This window comes from Zootermopsis nevadensis, unplaced genomic scaffold (assembly GCF_977971745.1).
Source record: "Zootermopsis nevadensis isolate Lab colony 2312 unplaced genomic scaffold, Znev_1.0 Znev_ptg000026l, whole genome shotgun sequence".
Taxonomy (NCBI): domain Eukaryota; kingdom Metazoa; phylum Arthropoda; class Insecta; order Blattodea; family Termopsidae; genus Zootermopsis; species Zootermopsis nevadensis.
This window is the reverse complement of record NW_028259158.1, coordinates 1,586,501-1,592,500: the sequence shown is the minus strand read 5'-3', so window position 1 is coordinate 1,592,500 and position 6,000 is coordinate 1,586,501. Positions and strand designations below refer to the sequence as shown.

General features: G+C 38.4%; 1 protein-coding gene across 1 annotated transcript in view; it reads right to left on the bottom strand.

The window, feature by feature from the left end:
• LOC147872590 (peroxisomal multifunctional enzyme type 2-like) overlaps positions 1-6,000 on the bottom strand; it is a 35,247-nt gene that overhangs the window by 111 nt on the left and 29,136 nt on the right. Inside the window, exon 25 of the mRNA XM_087356223.1 lies at positions 1-7. This exon is cut by the window's left edge and continues 111 nt beyond it. The gene's annotated coding sequence lies outside the window, so the exon portion shown is untranslated. The remainder of the gene's footprint in view (positions 8-6,000) is intronic.

Genomic DNA, 6,000 nt, shown 5'->3' with positions numbered 1-6,000 from the left:
TCATCACCTGAACAAAATCAAAAAACAAACATTAATTTCAATCAAAGCAAAGAAAATTAAATGAAAACAAAATAAATATATTCTGAGTAGGACTTCTCAAGACTTGGGACAAGTGACTTCTCAAGACTTGGGACAAGAACTTCTCAAGACTTGGGACAAGTGACTTCTCAAGACTTGGAACAAGAACTTCTCAAGACTTGGGAGGAGTGAGTTCTCAAGACTTGTGACGAGTTACTTCTCAAGACTTGGGACATGTGACTTCTCAAGACTTGGGACAAGAAATTCTCAAGACTTGGGACGAGTTACTTCTCAAGTCTTGGGACAAGTGACTTCTCAAGACTTGGGACAAGAACTTCTCAAGACTTGGGACGAGTGACTTCTCAAGACTTGGAACGAGTGACTTCTCAAGACTTGGGACGAGTGACTTCTCAAGACTTGGGACAAGGACTTCTCAAGACTTGGGACGAGTGACTTCTCAAGACTTGGGACGAATGACTTCTCAAGTCTTGGGACAAGTGACTTCTCAAGACTTGGGACAATAACTTCTCAAGACTTGGGACGAGTGACTTCTCAAGACTTGGGACAAGTGACTTCTCAAGACTTGGGACAAGAACTTCTCAACACTTGGGACAAGGACTTCTGAAGACTTGGGACAAGTGACTTCTCAAGACTTGGGTGTCTAGTCCTGATAGGGATGGGACAGGTCAAATTTAGAAGGAAAAATTTTCAAATTTTTCGAAAAATCAAAAACGCTGCAAACCTTCTGAAATGCGCACAAAACCAAAAATTTTCGGAAAAATCGGAAAAAAATTAAAAGTTGAAAATTTTCAAAAATTCTTAGTTTTGTGCGCTTTTTGGACGATTTGCCACGTTTTTCGACTTTTCGAAATTTTTCGAAAAAATTGAAATTTCTCAAAGGGGTACCCCTTTGAGAATTTTCAAAAATTTTCGAAATTTTAAAAAAATTAAAAACGACTGCAAATGGCGTGAAACGCGAAGAAAAACTAAGAATTTTCGAAAAAAAATTTGAATTCAGCTAACACAGGTGAGGCACAGCCCTAAACAAGCAGACAAGACTTGGGACAATAACTTCTCAAGACTTGGGACGAGTGACTTCTCAAGAGTTGGGACATGTGACTTCTCAAGACTTGGGACAAGAACTTCTCAAGACTTGGGACAAGTGACTTCTCAAGACTTGGGACAAGAACTTCTCAAGACTTGGGACGAGTGACTTCTCAAGACTTGGGACGAGTGACTTCTCAAGACTTGGGACAAGAACTTCTCAAGACTTGGGACAAGTGACTTCTCAAGAATTGGGACAAGTGACTTCTCAAGACTTGGGACAAGTGACTTCTCAAGACTTGGGAGTCTAGTACTGATAGGGATGGGACAGGTCAAATTTAGAAGGAAAAATTTTCAAATTTTTCGAAAAATCAAAAAACGCTGCAAACCTTCTGAAATGCGCACAAAACCAAAAATTTTCGGAAAATTCGGAAAAAAAATTAAAAGTTGAAATTTTTCAAAAATTCTTAGTTTTGTGCGCTTTTTGGACGATTTGCCACGTTTTTCGATTTTTCGAAAAAATTGAAATTTCTCAAAGGGGTACCCCTTTGAGAATTTTCAAAATTTTTCGAAATTTTAAAAAAATTAAAAACGACTGCAAATGGCGCGAAACGCGAAGAAAACTAAGAATTTTCGAAAAAAATTTGAATTCAGCTAAGACAGGTGAGGCACAGCCCTAAACAAGCAGACAAGACTTGGGACAATAACTTCTCAAGACTTGGGACGAGTGACTTGTCAAGACTTGGGACAAGAACTTCTCAAGACTTGGGACAAGTGACTTCTCAAGACTTGGGACAAGAACTTCTCAAGACTTGGGACGAGTGACTTCTCAAGACTTGGGACGAGTGACTTCTCAAGACTTGGGACAAGAACTTCTCAAGACTTGGGACGAGTGACTTCTGAAGACTTTGGACGAGTGACTTCTCAAGCCTTGGGACGAGTGACTTCTCAAGACTTGGGACAAGTGACTTCTCAAGACTTGGGACAAGGACTTCTCAAGACTTGGGACAAGTGACTTCTCAAGACTTGGGACAAGAACTTCTCAAGACTTGGGACGAGTGACTTCTCAAGACTTGGGACGAATGACTTCTCAAGACTTGGGACAAGTGACTTCTCAAGACTTGGGACAAGAACTTCTCAAGACTTGGGACAAGGATTTCTCAAGACTTGGGACAAGTGACTTCTCAAGACTTGGGACAAGAACTTCTCAAGACTTGGGACAAGGACTTCTCAAGACTTGGGACAAGTGACTTCTCAAGACTTGGGTGTCTAGTCCTGATAGGGATGGGACAGGTCAAATTTAGAAGGAAAAATTTTCAAATTTTTCGAAAAATCAAAAAAACGCTGCAAACCTTCTGAAATGCGCACAAAACCAAAAATTTTCGGAAAATTCGGAAAAAATTAAAAGTTGAAAATTTTCAAAAATTCTTATTTTTGTGCGCTTTTTGGACGATTTGCCACGTTTTTCGATTTTTCGAAATTTTTCGAAAAAATTGAAATTTCTCAAAGGGGTACCCCTTTGAGAATTTTCAAAATTTTTCGAAATTTTTAAAAAAATTAAAAACGACTGCAACTGGCGTGAAACGCGAAGAAAACAAAGAATATTCGAAAAAAATTGAATTCAGCTTAGACAGGTGAGGCAAAGCCTTAAACAAGCAGACAAGACTTGGGACAATAACTTCTCAAGACTTGGGACAAGGACTTCTCAAGACTTGGGACAAGAACTTCTCAAGACTTGGGACAAGTGACTTCTCAAGACTTGGGACAAGAACTTCTCAAGACTTGGGACAAGAACTTCTCAAGACTTGGGACGAGTGACTTCTCAAAACTTGGGACAAGTGACTTCTCAAGACTTGGGACAAGAACTTCTCAAGACTTGGGACAAGAACTTCTCAAGACTTGGGACAAGAACTTCTCAAGACTTCGGACGAGTGACTTCTCAAGACTTGGGACGAGTGACTTCTCAAGACTTGGGACAAGAACTTCTTAAGACTTGGGACGAGTGACTTCTCAAGACTTGGGACGAGTGACTTCTCAAGACTTGGGACAAGTGACTTCTCAAGACTTGGGACAAGAACTTCTCAAGACTTGGGACAAGGACTTCTCAAGACTTGGGACAAGTGACTTCTCAAGACTTGGGAGTCTAGTCCTGATAAGGATGGGACAGGTCAAATTTAGAAGGAAAAATTTTCAAATTTTTCGAAAAATCAAAAAACGCTGCAAACCTTCTGAAATGCGCACAAAACCAAAAATTTTCGGAAAATTCGGAAAAAAATTAAAAGTTGAAAATTTTCAAAAATTCTTAGTTTTGTGCGCTTTTTGGACGATTTGCCACGTTTTTCGATTTTTCGAAATTTTTCGAAAAAATTGAAATTTCTCAAAGGGGTACCCCTTTGAGAATTTTCAAAATTTTTCGAAATTTTAAAAAAATTAAAAACGACTGCAAATGGCGTGAAACGCGAAGAAAACTAAGAATATTCGAAAAAAATTGAATTCAGCTAAGACAGGTGAGGCAAAGCCTTAAACAAGCAGACAAGACTTGGGACAATAACTTCTCAAGACTTGGGACAAGGACTTCTCAAGACTTGGGACAAGAACTTCTCAAAACTTGGGACAAGTGACTTCTCAAAACTTGGGACAAGAACTTCTCAAGACTTGGGACAAGAACTTCTCAAGACTTGGGACGAGTGACTTCTCAAGACTTGGGACAAGTGACTTCTAAAGACTTGGGACAAGAACTTCTCAAGACTTGGGACGAGTGACTTCTCAAGACTTGGGACAAGTGACTTCTCAAGACTTGGGAGTCTAGACCTGATAGGGATGGGACAGGTCAAATTTAGAAGGAAAAATTTTCAAATTTTTCGAAAAATCAAAAAACGCTGCAAACCTTCTGAAATGCGCACAAAACCAAAAATTTTCGGAAAATTCGGAAAAAAATTAAAAGTTGAAAATTTTCAAAAATTCTTAGTTTTGTGCGCTTTTTGGACGATTTGCCACGTTTTTCGATTTTTCGAAATTTTTCGAAAAAATTGAAATTTCTCAAAGGGGTACCCCTTTGAGAATTTTCAAAATTTTTCGAAATTTTAAAAAAATAAAAAAGACTGCAAATGGCGTGAAACGCGAAGAAAACTAAGAATTTTCGAAAAAAATTGAATTCAGCTAAGACAGGTGAGGCACAGCCCTAAACAAGCAGACAAGACTTGGGACAATAACTTCTCAAGACTTGGGACAAGGACTTCTCAATACTTGGGACAAGAACTTCTCAAGACTTGGGACAAGAACTTCTCAAGACTTGGGACGAGTGACTTCTCAAGACTTGGGACGAGTGACTTCTCAAGACTTGGGACAAGTGACTTCTCAAGACTTGGGACAAGAACTTCTCAACACTTGGGACAAGAACTTCTCAACACTTGGGACAAGGACTTCTCAAGACTTGGGACAAGTGACTTCTCAAGACTTGGGTGTCTAGTCCTGATAGGGATGGGACAGGTCAAATTTAGAAGGAAAAATTTTCAAATTTTTCGAAAAATCAAAAAACGCTGCAAACCTTCTGAAATGCGCACAAAACCAAAAATTTTCGGAAAATTCGGAAAAAAATTAAAAGTTGAAAAGTTTCATAAATTCTTAGTTTTGTGCGCTTTTTGGACGATTTGCCACGTTTTTCGATTTTTCGAAATTTTAAAAAAATTGAAAACGACTGCAAATGGCGTGAAACGCGAAGAAAACTAAGAATTTTCGAAAAAAATTGAATTCAGCTAAGACAGGTGAGGCACAGCCCTAAACAAGCAGACAAGTCTTGGGACAATAACTTCTCAAGACTTGGGACGAGTGACTTCTCAAGACTTGGGACAAGAACTTCTCAACACTTGGGACAAAGACTTCTGAAGACTTGGGACAAGTGACTTCTCAAGACTTGGGAGTCTAGTCCTGATAGGGATGGGACAGGTCAAATTTAGAAGGAAAATTTTTCGAAAAATCAAAAAACGCTGCAAACCTTCTGAAATGCGCACAAAACCAAAAATTTTCGGAAAATTCGGAAAAAAATTAAAAGTTGAAAATTTTCAAAAATTCTTAGTTTTGTGCGCTTTTTGGACGATTTGCCACGTTTTTCGATTTTTCGAAATTTTTCGAAAAAATTGAAATTTCTCAAAGGGGTACCCCTTTGAGAATTTTCAAAATTTTTCGAAATTTTAAAAAAATTGAAAACGACTGCAAATGGCGTGAAACGCCAAGAAAAGTAAGAATTTTAAAAAAAATTTCAATTCAGCTAAGACAGGTGAGGCACAGCCCTAAACAAGCAGACAAGTCTTGGGACAATAACTTCTCAAGACTTGGGACGAGTGACTTCTCAAGACTTGGGACAAGAACTCTTCAACACTTGGGACAAGGACTTCTGAAGACTTGGGACAAGTGACTTCTCAAGACTTGGGAGTCTAGTCCTGATAGGGATGGGACAGGTCAAATTTAGAAGGAAAATTTTTTGAAATTTTTCGAAAAATCAAAAACCGCTGCAAACCTTCTGAAATGCGCACAAAACCAAAAATTTTCGAAAAATTCGGAAAAAAATTAAAAGTTGAAAATTTTCAAAAATTCTTAGTTTTGTGCGCTTTTTGGACGATTTGCCACGTTTTTCGATTTTTCGAAATTTTTCGAAAAAATTGAAATTTCTCAAAGGGGTACCCCTTTGAGAATTTTCAAAATTTTTCGAAATTTTAAAAAAATTAAAAACGACTGCAAATGGCGTGAAACGCGAAGAAAACTAAGAATTTTCGAAAAAAATTGAATTCAGCTAAGACAGGTGAGGCACAGCCCTAAACAAGCAGACAAGTCTTGGGACAATAACTTCTCAAGACTTGGGACGAGTGACTTCTCAAGACTTGGGACAAGAACTTCTCAACACTTGGGACAAGGACTTCTGAAGACTTGGGACAAGTGACT